This window comes from Protopterus annectens, chromosome 15.part0, assembly GCF_019279795.1.
Source record: "Protopterus annectens isolate FY-2018-M chromosome 15.part0, PAN1.0, whole genome shotgun sequence".
Lineage (NCBI taxonomy): Eukaryota > Metazoa > Chordata > Ceratodontiformes > Protopteridae > Protopterus > Protopterus annectens.
Window position 1 is genome coordinate 807,834,817 of NC_056749.1, and position 17,284 is coordinate 807,852,100.

The window sequence follows — 17,284 nt, forward strand, 5'->3', positions numbered from 1 at the left end:
GCTGCTATCATTATGCTGTATGTTAGGGGTCACTGCTGCTATCATTGTGCTGTATGTTAGGGGGTCACTGCTGCAGTCATTATGCTGTATGTTAGGGGTCGCTGCTGCTATCATTGAGCTGTATGTTAGGGGTTGCTGCTGCTCTCATGCTGCATGTTAGGGGTCGCTGCTGCTATCATTGTGCTGTATGTTAGGGGTCACTGTAGCTCTCATTATGCTGCATGTTAGGGGTTGCTGCTGCTCTCATTATGCTGTATTGTTGAGGGTTGCTGCCGCTATCATTGTGCTGTATGTTAGGGGCTGCTGCTGCTATCATTGTGCTGAATGTTAGAGGGTCACTGCTGCTATCATTGTGCTGTATGTTAGGGATCACTGCTGCTCTCATTGTGCTATATGTTAGGGGGTCACTGCTGCTATCATTGTGCTGTATGTTAGGGGTCGCTTAGCTCTCATTATGCTGTATGTTAGGGGTTGCTGCTGCTCTCATTATGCTGTATTGTTAGGGGTCACTGGTGCTATCATTGTGCTGTATGTTAGTTGGTCACTGCTGCTATCATTGTGCTGTATGTTAGGGGTCGCTGCTGCTATCATTGTGCTATATGTTAGGGGGTCACTGCTGCTCTCATTGTGCTGCATGTTAGGGGTCGCTGCTGCTCTCGTGCTGTATGTTAGAGGTAGCTGCTGCTCTCATTATGTTGTATGTTAGGGGTTGCTGCTGCTATCATTATGCTGTATGTTAGGGGTCACTGCTGCTATCATTGTGCTGTATGTTAGGGGGTCGCTGCTGTTATCATTGTGCTGTATGTTAGGGGTTGCTGCTGCTATCATTGTGCTGTATGTTAGGGGTCACTGCTGTTATCATTGTGCTGTATGTTAGGGATCACTGCTGCTATCATTGTGCTGTATGTTAGGGTTCGCTGCTGCTATCATTGTGCTGCATGTTAGGGGTTGCTGCTGCTCTCACGCTGTATGTTAGGGGTAGCTGCTGCTCTCATTATGCTGTATGTTAGGGGTTGCTGCTGCTATCATTATGCTGTATGTTAGGGGTCACTGCTGCTATCATTGTGCTGTATGTTAGGGGGTCGCTGCTGTTATCATTGTGTTGTATGTTAGGGGTCGCTGCTGCTATCATTGTGCTGTATGTTAGGGGTCACTGCTGTTATCATTGTGCTGTATGTTAGGGATTACTGCTGCTATCATTGTGCTGTATGTTAGGGGTCGCTGCTGCTATCATTGTGCTGTATGTTAGGGGTCACTGCTGTTATCATTGTGCTGTATGTTAGGGATTACTGCTGCTATCATTGTGCTGTATGTTAGGGGTCGCTGCTGCTATCATTGTGCTGTATGTTAGGGGTCGCTGCTGCTGTTATTGTGCTGTATGTTAGGGGGTCACTCTTGTTATCATTATGCTATATGTACAACATGATTTATATATGGGTGCTGCTGATGCAGATCTCGGGCAAGGAGAAGAAGGATGTTTAAACCACATTTGACATATCATGAACTTCATGAAAGAGTGATACAGGGTGGACAGAGAAGCACTGGAGGAAATATGCAACCTCTGCTGCCCCCACCTCAAGCCCAGGGAAATAATAGAGAATCCATCCCAGTGTAAACAAATATATGTTTAGCATTATGTATACTAGTTACTGGTACTTTCCAGAAACCTACAGGAGATATATTAGGGGTGTCATATGCATCAGGCTCTAGAATATTACATTTTTAAAATGTAATGCTGCAACATGCAAGGAATTACATCTGTTTTCCATGCACCCCACAGGACAGAGCAAGAACCATGCAGGAATTTTATGCAATGGCTTACTTCCCTGAAGATGTGGGGGTCACAGACTGCACACACATAGTAATAAAAGCACCAGCTGGGAAATAGAGAAAGAGGTACATCAACAGAAAAGATTTCCACTCTTCAAACTCTCAGGTTGTCTGTAATACCCATGGGATCTCCTACATCTGTGCAGGTAACCCAGGCAATTTACATGACTCACACACATGGTATACCTGTGAGAGGTACACAAGGTTTGTTAGGGGTGATATTCTTTAAGGGCATCTAGTGGGTGATGCAGGTTATGCACTGAAGCTCTGGCTCATTACACCTATAAGAAACCCACACAACCTCACTGAGCAAAAAATACACTGAACCCACAGACATCGCCAATATCCTGGCAAACAGGTTCAGTGCAAACTTCTCCACCCCCCCCCCCCAAAAGAGCAAGTATCTATCCCGGCAGAGTGCAGCCTCCCAAACATCTCTGATGCTCAGGTGAGGGCCGCCCTCTCCAAAGCAAAAAACACTGCTTCCTTGGGACCAGATCGCATCCTGGGTTGCATCCTACATGAACTCCAAGAAGAACTAATCCCTCAAGTAAAACTGCTGTACAATCTTAGCCTCACTACAGGATATGTGCCCAAAGAATGGCGTACAGCAACAGTAGTCCCACTCCACAAAGGTGGCACCACTGCGGACCCTGGAAACTATCGCCCCATAAGCCTGACTAGCCTAGTATGCAAGGCTATGGAGAGGATCATCATGGAACTCATAAACAAAGACATTGGGGACCTACAGACACTAGATCCTACCCAATTTGGCTTTGTCAAGGGAAGATCCTGCCTTTTGAACCTGGTCGACTTCTTCAAAACAGTCACCAAGGCCATAGATGATGGGAAGGTAGTCCACACAGCCTATCTGGACCTCACAAAGGCATTTGACACAATACCCCACTCGGGCATCATAGATAAGCTATCCAGTCTAAATATAAATCCCTATGTCACAAGATGGGTCACAAACTGGCTCAAAGACAGAATCCACAGAGTCAGAGTTGCTGGAGCCATGTCAGACTCGAAACCAGTCACAAGTGGCATCCCACAAGTTTCTGTCCTGGGAAGTCTCTTGTTCGGTATTTACTTTTCTGAGGTACAGGCCAACGTTGGAGGACTATGGCTCACCAAGTTTGCAGATGACTGCAAACTGGGCGCCATAATTGACTCTCCAGCTGACACAAACATCCTTCAAAAAGGTCTCACAGAGATGGATAACTGGTGCCAGAGCCATGGTCTAATGCTAAATGCCAAAAATGTATAGTCATACCCTTAGGCAAAAACAATGTGCCCACAAATTACCACATAGGTGGTAACCCATTAAGTACAGAGAAAGTAATTAGGGATCTGGGGACCCAAGTTGATAGCAATCCCTCCTTTGACAACCACATTGCCAAAGTGGTTAGAAAGGCCTTCTACATAGCCCACCTCATCATGAAAGGATTCACATCTAGATCAAGAGAGGTAATCGTGCCCCTTTATTCATCCCTCATCAGGCCCATCATAGAATACAATGCTCCCTTTGGGATGTACCTTACCCGACACCTGCAGCAATTAGAAAGACCCCAAAAGTACCTCACCAGGAGGATCAAGGGACTCAAACAGATGCCATATGCTGTTCGGTTAAAAAACTCCAGCTCTACTCAGTTGCATACCGCCTAGTTCGAGGCAATCTATGCCTGACATATAAAGCTATGTCCAACCCAGAATTAATGGACATGCTCCACCTCAGTAAATCTAAATCCCTTAGAGCCACGTGCTTGAGGAACTTGAACCTCAGCACAGAAATAAATAGAACATGCTGGAGGGACAGATTCATAACCCAGAGGCTCCCTTCGCTCTGGAATAGAATTCCAATTCATGTTAGGCAGAGCACCTCACTGACTCTCTTCAAGAAGAGTCTTGATGAGTGGATGGGGGATCATAGGTTTGTCCCAGGGATTACTTCCATGTCACTATTAGACAGAGGCACAGTAAACTAAACTTTAAAAAGGGCACGGTATACTCAAATCAAGGGGTGGCATAAGCCAAACACAATCGGGCTAGGCTTATAAATGCCAGAGGGCAGATAGCCTAGTATGAACCTATGAACCTATGAACCTATGAGCAAGGATACAACAATGCCGATGTTCAAACAAGGAATATCATAGAACATGTATTTGTATTGCTCAAATCAAGGTTCCAGTGTCATGTATTTGGATTGCTCAAATCAAGGTTCCAGTCTCTCGACACATTAGAAGGTACACTGCCGTATGCCCCAGCCACCCACGCCAAAATAACTACAGTTAGTGCCATGTTACACAATATAATTAAAGCTTCAACAAAAACAGCAATGGGCAGGACCACAGTTTCAAGGACCACAGCCAGGGCCAGCAGCAGGTACAAATGAAGCGTTTGAGGGAGAACCACCAGCTGCAGACAGTGCGGGCAGATGGAGGCATCCTCCACAGTATCCCCTAGCCCTGGCTAAAAAGGCCAAGGATATCACACACACACACACACACACACACACACACACACACACACACACACACACACACACACACACACACACGCAAACACACGCACACACACACACACACACTACCTAGCTCAAAGCCTAAGATCCCACACACATACATATAGGAAATCTGTTGCTTGTCAAACTCTGCAACCTTTACTTTACCATATAATGGCTGTGTTCTGATTGCATTACAGAGGGACAGCCCCTCACCAGTGGTAACCTGTAATGAAAATAAGGTTATATAACAGAGCACTCCCATATGGAAAAAAGTATATGCTCCTAATAAGAACATTTGTCTGAGGTGTATATTTATGCCAGTAATAGCTTCTATGTCTGATGTTTCCAATATACAGTACAGTTATGTTTTCTAACCAATACCACACGTCACGCATTTCAATTGACCACTGTCTATAAAACATGGTACAGGCTAATGTTACCCTCATTTGTACACAACTATATCAAGAAGCAAGACTGAAGTATCTAATTCTTCCACTGATGTAATGACAATGCTAACTGAAATACGAGGTTCAAGAAGCATAGAAGGAATCTTTCACAAATGAGTAGGAACAGGAAATCAAAAAACATTTCTTGTGCAATACATATTGGTAAATGCAAGCTTGTGATTAAGCAAGCATTAACTATTTATTATGAGCATCAAACATTTATGCAAACCAAGTCACAAAGACACACAGTGACCTGCATTTGCACAGGGTGTGGGGGGTATGGTAACAGGAGGGCAAAGTTGATGCCAAAGAAGTGAGTGTGTGTGAGTAAAAAACACATTGCTTATACAGTGGTCAGGGCCAGTAACAACAGTTATATAACACTCAACACTATTCTTTAGATAGCTTGCATGTTTGAGTGAGTTGCTCTGGGCAAGTGATTTTTTTCATTGTTTGTGTGTCTGTATGAACACAACCAAGCATTGTGCTAGCACGATGTCCTGGCATCATGGACAGGTGTAAGTCATGCATAGTACAGTAGTCAGTTCAGCATCTTCACCCAGGAGCATGAAAAACATTTCTGTCATGAGTTTCACTGCTACTTACACAGTCCTTGTTAGAAGTTGGGGTTCTACTTGAACATGAGTGATGTCTGCTGGATGAGCCCTCATGACTATGTTGAGGACCATGGCATCATGGCCAAACACATCTGGGTATGGACATTGTAACCACTGAAAGAGCAGCCAGTGGATATTGTGTCACTATGGGACAGGTATATTGTATGGCCAAGTCTGCTAATACTAGAGGTGTAACAGCTCTCCAGCCACATGGATGCTGTCCCTTCCCAACAATAATTCCATCACAGGCACTGCCAAATCCATTGTTTCATTCATCCTGTCAAAGGAGTCACCCACACAGTTCAGAGAGTCAAGAGCATCAGACATACTGTCATACTGACAGTAACTCTTCCAATGTTCTGGTGGAAAATGCCTGGGCCTCCACTAAGCTCTACACATACATCTTGCAGCATCTAATAAGGCCTCCTCTGAGCACCTGTACCAATCCTCGTTTGTGGCACATCACCCACATGATAGCTGCAGGGAAAAGCAAAACAAAAATGACTATCAGGTATGTCTGAATCTACCTTGTATATAGCAATAACAACAGCCAGAGATGTGCTTACAATGTGCAGGTGGGCTGGTAGCCAGAAATCCAGCTGACCCTGTATGTAAGGAATAGAAAAGAAAGATGGATGATAAGTATCACAACAAAAATGAAACAAGACAAAAGAGAACAACCCCCTTTACATCTACAGATTAAGAATGTTCTCCTACAAAAATTTACTAAGCAGTTGAATTAAACCCCTAAAACTTTCATCTGTTTCTCTGTGTCTTCTGGATCAGACTTATTGTTGGCTCTAAATATATCAGGCATATAAGATATATGCATAAGATATAACAATATAATTATTTTTATTTTATATACATGAAAGCTCTGATCGAGTCAGTCTGGGTCTGTCACCCATATCAGCACCGACATCAATGAATCTTTGTGAACCCTCTGCTGAGCTACCTAGATCTCTAACAATGGACAGGAATTCCTCTGTTTCAGTTTGTGGTGGTTTGGTAGCAGGACCACATCCCATAGCTACCTGCTGCCATGCAACTGCAGCTGCCCTACTGAGGGCAGAGGTTCTCATATCACTTGTCCTGCATTGTATCTGAGAGTAACTTCTCCCATGCACTCCAACAGCATTGATGTCATTGACCACATGCTGCCATATTCTGTCTCAGGATGATTGGTCACCTTTATCTATCCCTAAAATAAATGCTCCATAGCAACATGAGACCTGGATAATGATTTCATCTACATCAATGAATGGTGGCTTGCATGATACAAATTTCTTCTTGGGTGCTAAATCCCTGTATGAGATGAAACAGAAAACAGACATAAAACAAATATTTAATACATAGACAAGATGGCTGTGAACTCAGTTATATATGAATGCATGCATCCATCATGCACACAACAAATTAGAAGGCAATTTTCCCTGTGACTACACACAAGTTAGGACAACCCCCTCCCACAAAACTATATATATATATATATATATATATATATATATATATATATATATATATATTAATAAAATAACATCATTATAGAACCAGTTATGCAACTGTGTAATGCATTGTAGCATTAACTATATTTCACAAAGGACAAGTAGAAATGTAGAAAACTGTTATAGTGCTATTTCTACTGTTGAAGAGGGCAGCCAGATAGGTATCACAAACATAACACATTTATTTGGCTGAAACATGTAAAGATATCTAGCCTTGCTATAAAGTTATGTTACACTCATCTGCAATAACTTTTCAAATTCTGTTAAAATAAAATCTACAAAATATATGTCAGGTAGCATTCTATAACAAACATTTTGCAGTGCAGACAAAACTGGTACACATGGGCTATGCCAACAGTAAGAGATACAGAAAAAAAAAACAGAACGATAAATAAATGGTTTGTATTGGGCATTGTAGATCATACATAATGTTACAATAAAACTGTTATGTAAGAAATACCACCATACCTTGACAAGAAAACAGAGCAGAAAGTAGATAAATATCCAAATATTGTGTGTATTTAGCAGTTTCAAGGTCTCTGGTTCCAAACTATGATATAAGGGCATTAGCTACACTATTAACTTTATATAGTGCAGAGTCAGCCTTTTGAGAACTGCAAGTATGCATATAGGCTCATAAGTTCATAGAGTAGTGCTAGGTTAACTGCCCTTTTCAGTCATTTTAAGTCTAACCAGTTACCCCATGTGAAAAATTAAACCCTACACCTTGTGTCTATAAGGTAAATACCTTAACCATTGTGCCAGCCTCCCACCCCATATGAGCTGTTAAATCATTAACATTCCTGAATAACACAAAAGTGCAGGGAAGGTAAACATGGTGTAATGACATACATAATTTAATTCACACACCCGAGCACTGCATGGACAAGTATTGAGAAATGATACCTGCTGATGACTTGCAAGTGTCTATGATTAGTCTGACTGCAGGAACACTCAGTGTTTCATAGTTTCCCCTCTTTGTGCACACTTACTGAGGGTGTGTCAGGATGAAAAGACTTACCAAAAAATCTGAAAGTACATTGACTGTGTTATGAGATCAGCATTCCTAACATTCAAGTGCTAAAACAATGAGTAAAAAGGTCACACAGAAAAACAATTGGTTAAAAAACCCAAAAAGAAAAATCTAGAAAAACTAGACTTTCCAAACTGTGTGATACATTAAATCTCTTGTATTAGAGTCAACATGGAATATATGCAAATTACCCCTTAAGGATATTAGATGTTTCAGATAAATAACAATTCTGAATGTCCATTACTTTTTCTTTTGCTTTTACTTTTAACTCATTGTTTTAGTTTGTTAGTTGGGATATTTTGTAGGCACCATTATGTTTATGGATATCAGTTGGGTAAGACCACCCTGTGTTTTCAAAAGTCAAACATTCCTCTTATGTGGTGCTGATGATGCCATAAAAAGGCAGAAACATGCATGTCCACAGCTAGAGGGGTTTGGCTTTATTGGCTTGAAATTCTACATAAATATACTTAAAAAGTCATGGGCATTCAGAATTGCCATTTAACTGAAACACCTGATATCCTTAAAGGATAATTTGCATATATTCCATGTTGCTGCTGATACAAGAGGTTTAACATATCACACAGTAGAAAGTCTAGCTTTGCTAGACTTTTCTTTTTGGGTTTTTAAACATTCAAATGCTGTCTTAATAGCCACAGTTATTGTCTCTTAATAAGAAATGTACATATTCGAGGGAGTACATTAAGCATTGATACATATACAATATGCAATAAAAGTCAAATGGCATTAATGTTATGAAAGCAAATGAATGGAATAAAGTACCATGAAGAAAAATGGAATACTCCTGCATTTTTGTAGTCTTTGTTAAATATTTTATGAGTACATATGTATCCAAACCGCTGCCAATATCCTACTCATTCAGATATTTACTGGCATATGAGAAAGGACGGATTTTATAACTTGCTTCTGTTGCACTTTCAGTGTGACTTGCTAGAATGTCACAGTCTGAGAGCATCTAAAGTCTTGTACTCATTTATAATATTTGTCATTGTCTGTGTCATATATGAGAAATGAACTTAAATGGTTGTTCTTAATAAAATGGTTTGATCATTCACAGCCTACAAGTTCATACTGCAAGATAAAAAAATTGAACAAACATTAGAATTTAAAGTACTTCTTTTGAAATGAGTATTTTTTTTTCTGTAGATCATTTGCACACTATTTGGCACTGTTCTCTGTTAACTGACAGGAGTCAGAAGCAATGAATGTCATTTCACTTCCAGGGTAAAAACTGACAAACTTAATTTGGAATGCCATTAATTGTGCGATTGAGACTGGCATTGGTGTGCTTTTCTCATTACTCTGGACAGTACTGAGTGAATAAATTCAAGTTGTCACTCATCTATCTCTGTGGCATTATTTGTAAATGTTTTGGCCTTCAAGAAAAAGTACATGTGATACATGGTTAAAAACTTGTTCACAGATCATTCTACTGAGGGATGTCATAATAATTTTTGACAATCATTTTGGTGATTGAATTTAATGATTGGCTCAGTTTTTTGGTGTCATTCAAAGAGGATCTAGTTTCTCTCAGCTTGGGAATCCATATTCAACAAACCATGCTGCTTTTCCAGAGACAGTTTGCACCTGACACCACTAGGGTTTCAGCTACTGGCAAAAGCTCTTGCTTCCCCCATAGTAGTACCTTTTTTGGGCAAGGTCTTGAAAACAACATTACCAACATGAAATTAACCTATCTGAACAAAATAAAGGTCATGCTGCTGAATGCTAGGATGTCTGTACAGTCACAGAAACCTGGTTCAAGGCCTCAGAGAGTACCCCGGCCTTGCAAGGCTACAATGGTTTCCAAGCCTTTAGACCACAAAATGAATGTGTGAAAACCAAATGAGGCAGTGTTTCAATCTATATAAAGATAAATTCACCTCCCGTCTAGTTAAACTGGACAATTCCATGAAGCTACTCCAGGTCCAGATATGACCCATTATTAAGTACAATGGCCCTTTCATCATGTACCTCACAAAGCACATGCAGCAGCTGGAGAGATGTCAGAGGTTCCTCACCAGGAGAATCCCGGGCCTCAAACATCTACCCTACACAGATAGGCTAAGAGCCCAGTCCCTCGACTCAGTCTCATACAGACTCCTCATAAGAGACCTCTGTCTGGCACACAAAGCAATCTCAGAGCCCACCTTTATGGAGCTGCTGCATATCCACAAGTCAAGCTCCTCTCAAGTAACCTGCACATATGACTTCAACGTGGTCTGTGACATCGATAGGACTTGTTGGTGGGACAGATTTGTGTCCCAGAGGCTCCCTCTTCAGTGGAATAGATTCCCTCTCCATGTCAAGCAGAGTACCGCATTAACCTCTTTAAGTGCAACCCAGATAACTAGATGCGGAACAGAAAATGCACCCCTGGGATTCTACCTGTGTCCCTGCTGGACAGGAGCATTTGGTGCTAACTTGTCGGAACATGGGCTAAATTCTTGACTAGGATTATAAGGGCCTCAGAGCCAATAGTCTAGTAAGTTCCTATGATCCTATGATCCTAAGACCCCCATTCAAGTCATAGCCAGTTATAGAGCCCCCTAAATGGCTCATAACACCCACAAAGCCTACTTGACAAAACTGGAGAAAATCCAAATTTTACCTAACACACTGGTTATGGGGGATTTCAGTTATCTCACCATCAGCTGGGAAATCTGTACTAGCCCTAACTCACTAGTGCAAACATTTCTTGACTTTATTAATTCAAATGCCCTGGAAAAAATTGTCCATACCTGGTGAGGGGAGCAAACATTCTGGATCTGGTCCTCACCAACATGTCAAACAGATGAACTGTCACAACTGCTGGACCCTCATTATTTAAAACTGACCACAAATCAGTCACTTTCAAGCTGGCACTAACACCAGAACTCACAAAGGGTGAAATCCGACTAAATTACTTCACCAAGGCAAACTATATCCTCCTAGGTGAAGGTATGAATGCATTCCAAGCCCCACCCTAAGCTGGAAGTGGTAACTATGTCAGAGCTTGCACTAAAGCCCTGTAGAATTACCTGCATAAGTGTATAAACTCAGCCATACCGGAAAGAATCAAAGCCAGAGCCCCAGGTAAAAACAAGCTGCCAAGGTGGACATTCAGCATCAGCAAACGTTACAATAAATGGAAAAAGGTGCTGTCTAAGAATATAAGGACAAGGTCTCAACATTGTAAATGCACTCTCCTCAGCCTCAACAGACAAATAAGACTTGTCAAATCCTCCAAGGGCACTTTGAGAGAACTTACCAAGTATATACAAGGATAACCATAAGGCCTTTTACAGCTACTTACATAACCTAAAGGCTAGGACCCAACATGTGCAGAACTAGTGGCCAATGGTATCACACACACTGACCCCACAGAGATAGCAGGCTTGCTAGCAGATAGGTTTGGTGAAACTTTTACTTCCTTATCCCCTCCTAACTTACAACAAACCTTTCGTCAAACCCCCCCCCACCCTACATTTCTGAAGAGCAAGTCCTCAAAGCCTTGTCCAAGGCAAAAAAACACAGTCTGTATGGGACCAGATGACATCCCAGGCTGTTTTCTAAACAGGCTAAAACATGAACTTACATCAGCAATAAGTACCTTTTCAATCATAGCCTAACCACAGGATTTGTTCCTGCAGAATGGAGAATAGCAACAGTTATCCCCCCCCCCCCACAAAGGTGGTCTAATAGACTGAGGGAGTTACAGACCCATAAACCTGACCAGTCTCATCTGTAAGGCCTTGGAACATATCATTATGAGCCTCATAAATAAATATATAGGTGACCTGCAAACCCTGGATCCTACCCAATTTGGCTTTGTGAAGGGGCAGATCCTGCTTGTTAAATCTGCTGGATTTGTTTGAAAATGTGACCAAGGCCATTGATAAGGGCAAATCTGTGCACGCAGCATGCCTTAACCTGGCAAAAGCTTTTCACACAATCCAACATTCAGGCATTACTGATAAACTTAACAAACTGAATGGATCCCCCTTCATTGTAAAATGGGTTGTCAAGTGGCTCACAGACCAGACACACACTATCAATGTGGGTGATTTCACATCAACCAGCAGATCTGTTACTAGTGGGGTTCACAGGGCTCAGTGCTGGGCCCCCTACTGTTTGGTATATACCTCTGAGATGTTCTGGTCAAAATAAAGGGGTTGTGGCTGAACAAGTCTGCAGACAACTGCAAACTAGGTGCAATCATTGAATCCCAAAATTTTGTCAGTATATTCCAGGAGGGTCTCACGTAGACCAACGACAGGTATATTAGACATGGTCTCAAACTGAATGCAAAGAAATGCGTCATCATTTCCTTCAGTACAAACAGTGTCCCTTCACACTATCAAATCAGCAACAATACCTTAAGTACCCATGAAGTAGTAAGGGACCTGGGGTCACATGTTAACTGTGACCTTAACTTCAACCACCATGTGTCTACTGTAGTAAAAAAAGCTTTCTACTTGGCACACTTGATTAGTAAAGGCATTGTCTTGAGAGCAAAAGAAGTTATAACCCCCCTATACTTGGCACGTATCTTGCCCATAATTTGGTATAACGCCCATTTGGCATGTACCATACTAAGCACCTACAGCATTTAGAGAGCCCTCAGAAGTTTCTAACAAAGAAGATCAAGGGGCTCCAGTATGTGCCTTACACAGACTGACTAAATTCCCTGTCACAATATTCTGTATCATATACACTTCTTAGGGAATACTTATGCCTGGCGTACAGAGCAATCCAAGACCCAAACCTAATGAACTTGGTGCATACCCGTAAATCAAATGGGACTAGGGCTACCCATTCTAGGGACCTAAATATGGCCTGTGACTTAAAGAGGACATGCTGAAGGGACAGATTTATCTCCCAGTGACTGCTATATCTTCAGAGTAGGCTACCAATTCATTTGAAACAGAGCACCTCTATGACTCTGTTCAAGAGGAAACTGGATGAGTGGATGGGGCACCATAAATTCTTACTGGAGATAGACACCACTAACCTCCTGGACATGGGCAGTCATCATTAAATGCAGTCTTGGATACTGACTAGCATTTCTATGGTATTAATACTGGGGTGAAATGGCTAGGCTTAAAATGGCCTCTTGGTCGATAGCCTAGTAATCTCTTATGATCCTCTGATCCTATGTATATGAATGTATTAAGGAAGGAAACTCAAGTAAGGTCAGTACTGACTAAAAGTGCCACAGAGACAGATATTTCATTTGAAATTATGTCAATATTAACTGTGTGTGCTGAGTGAAAAAGTATGTCTGTTAACTGGCCCCTTTTCCGTTCCCATGACATTACCTAAAGAACTGATATTGTGAGACATAAATTATAGTGATGTGGCAAAGACGTGAACAAGCTGAATGTGTCAGAGTAATGCAGTAATAACTCTGATCATTGATAAATATGCATTGTGATACCTTTTTTGTTCCTTCAAATTATTATCCAAAGCAACTTTTGTAAATGTTTTTCCAAATTATTGCTTTCTGCAATTGCATTTCTTTGGGCAGCATGAAATGAACTTTCATGACTTAAAGAAAAAAGTGAACATTTTAATTTGGCTTGCTTGTAGTAACTCAAATACGCCTGGCATCAATGAGCAGGCCTCAGCACCCTGGAGAGTAAGGACTGCAGAGAATACACCTGATAAATGTCCAACTCTGTGGCTAGAGATAAATGTAAATGAAGTGAATTGAAAGAGATAAGGCACATGGTGGATTGTTTGAATCCTATTTAGAGATCACATTTCAATTATTTTCAATATGTACTTTTTAAATCTGCATTTGCTTGCTGCTTGGCAGCATAAAATCGGAGCTCACTACCAAATTAAAATTGTGAAAAAATTTAGTTTTGGCTGCCTTATGTCATGCTAACAAGCCTGGTGTCATTGTGTGGCCATCTGGCACTCTGGACAGTACTGAGTGAAGACAGCTGTCACTTACCTGTCTCTGTGGCACAATATGCAATTGAAGTGCATTGATACAAAGAGGATGATGGGTTCAAATACAATTATTAATTTTACAGAGAGCAGCATGAGTACATATTTACACACATTTTGCATTACTGCTGTGTAAAATCGCACTATTCTCGGTATTACTAACAGCATTTGAGCTGTTGTCTGTCCACTTTAATATCATTTGTCATTATCTATATGTCTAATATTGTGTTCCACAAATTGCATGTCTGATGCTGCAAAGAGATGTGAGATGGATGAAAACCTCACCCAGACTCTGCCACAACTTGCTGGGAGGGAGAGGTTAGTTTGTTTTCACTTTCTTGTATTTTGTGTTGATTTATTGCCTTCATCTATTTTGTGTATTGTGGTTCATTTTTACATTGTGTTTTACTAGTATTCTGTTTTAAATTGCATATTTAAACTAGGAAAGAGACCACAGTTGTGTCTCTTATGAGCCACACAGAAGTGAAGTTTTATCATTCTGTGAAATCACTCCGTTTCAATTATTCAAATTTATTGGCCAATCTACTACATTCCGTAGAACCAGAATACAAAGTGCCCACCCCTTCCAATCTGTCTTGCTCTTTTAAAATTAGCGGCTCTCCAATTCGATAGCTAAAGCTTGTTGCTCCCTCTTTCTTATCTAACAGCTTAGTGCACACTGCAGATCTTAGAATATTAAACCATTTTCCATCTTACCTTTAAAATCTGCAACAGCTACTTTAAGACCGCCAATTACTGGAGAGCCCACATTCTGCCTCTCAGTAGTCATCTTGGAATAAGTGTTTCTGTTTTACTCCTGGTGAGAGAAGGAGCATAGGAACATTATTTCCTGGGGACGGCTGATCACCTGAAAGACTAATAACTGCTTATTAGGTCCCAGTTTGGAATTTGTGCTTATATTTTGCTTCTGGTGAGAGAAGAAGCAGAGTGCATAGATTCATGACTCTTTCTGGTTGGGAAGTCAGTGTCTGTGCTTGACCTTCCTGATTAGTCTGCTTGCTATTCAGGGTATCTACCAGTAAAAGGCTATAACAAACCCACAGACACTTGCATCACCTGGAAAAAGACTGTGGATCACCAAACAGGCTGTGGCCTGATTCTCATCTTAGGATTAGTGCTACTGTTTTGCTTCAGGTGAGAGAAGAAGCAAATGAGCATTATATCCTAGCAGAGTGAAACTGTGGTGAGATCAACACTAGTAGTAGGCAGGCAGTAGCCACTCAGGAGACTCCCCTCTTTTTATCATTCTTGACAAGTTAATTCTTCCCTATCAGTAAGTACTGCTTGATTTGCTTATAACTTCAAAAAATCTGCCTAAATACTTAATGCATAAACCATCATGCTCTACTTATTAGATTGCCCTCAAGTGTTTGGCAGTGCCCTGTATAACCACAGACACCTTGAGTTAATATTTTTTCTGTAAAAGCATCATTGAAATTTCAACAATACCTAGATATACATAGACAACTAGTTTGCTGTGGCAAGCACTGCCTCCAGAGATGTGAACTGGGTACTCTTGACATTATTTTATATTCTCACTGCTACTGTCTAATCAATAAAACAGGGTATTCTGTTACCATGGATATGAACTTTCCCACTATCTCCGTTACTAGCTTGGTGGTTATGGGTGTCCTGAGGTAATGTAGAAATTGCCTCATCTTTACTGATAACCAGCTAATTCTCAAACAAACTGATACAGTGTGTGTGAGAGATGTATTTATACAATGTCACTGGAGGCAAAGCTCTCACATAAAAGCACTCCTAATGTGAATAAGGTTGTCAGTAGTATACATGCTGCACCCATCACACGCAATTTACATACGCTGAGAAACTTACATGTAACCTACCTAACCACAAAAACCTCCTAGACAAAGTACACATAATAAACACCCTCAGCAAGAACACACTCTTTCAAAACAACACCGACATTAACACATATAGCCAGATCTCATGGAGCCTCTAATTCTAAGCCCATAAGGCAAGCCACCACAGAATCCAACATTCTAGTCACTGGGGACTTCATTGTGAGACACACTGATGTCCATCTCACAGGGAAAAAGTCAAGGTCACTTGCTTATCAGGGGCCAGGATCCATCATATTATGCATGCATTCAGGTTGTTGGACCACAATTAGCAGTATGACTCAGTCATAGTCCACGTGGGTGTAAACGACCTGAGATGTACCCCCCTAGACTATATGAAGATAGATACTGGGGAGCTCCCAAGCTGGAGTTACCCTAACATTGAGCAGCATTTTATTATGACTCAGTCATAACCCACGTGGGTGTAAATGCCCTGAGATGTACCCCCTAGACTATATGAAGATAGATACTGGGGAGCTCCCAAGCTGGCGTTAGCCTAACATTGAACAGCATTTTATCCTTTACAAGGACGAGGCCACAATATGAACAAAAATGACTGGCTTTAATAATTGGTTTAGTTTCTGTTGTCATTCTAAGGGGGTACAATACTTGTCAGCATGGAAGGAGATGGTCAACAGACCCCGCTGCTTTACAAGGGATGGTCTGTACCTCTCCCCTTTAGGCTTTCAAATATTAGCTAAAACACTGGCTTCCCTGACAGTGCCTTTTTTAGGCAATGCCAAACTCAAAGTACTTCTGACATAGCAAATCAAAGACAAGAAAATCTAAGGTGTTACTGCTAGGAGTCTAAACAAAAAAACTCCACTCCCTAGAAGCTCTCTTCACCCTAGAGAATGCTGAAGTCTGTGCAGTCACTGAGACATGGTTTAAAGCCACTGACAGCACATCAACAGTCCAAGCTTATAATGCCTTCTACACATTTAGACCAGCTACTACATAGACAGAGACTAAAGGTGGAGGTGTCTCAATTTACATAAAACATATATGCCAAGGCTGGTCAAACATGACAATGCACTTGAGCTTCTCCATGTTCAAATCACGATAGGCAAAATGTAATACCACTTCTTTGCAAGCTATAGGTTCTCTATGACTCGGCAATCCCATACCATGTGTTTAAACTTATTGAAAACACTCACCAGCCAAACTGATACCATATTCATGGATGACTTTAATTACCCCATTATTAACTGGGAATCATATATGACACCAAATGTTCATCCACACAGATTCCTGGATTTTGAAACACAAATTCCCTGGACCAGATTGTCAATACACCAACAATGGGTGCAACCATACTGGACCTGGTCCTCCCTAATATCGGACCGTGCTGCACACCCCCCTAGTGCAATGTCTTCTGTGGTAGGGTCAGATCCCTAAATAGTCTCCTTTGAAGTAAAAAGAAAACCTGAAACCCCAGCTAACCATGGAATATTCAGCACTACTCTAAGGCTAACTTCCTAATATTAAGTGATAATCTGGCAAAATTTC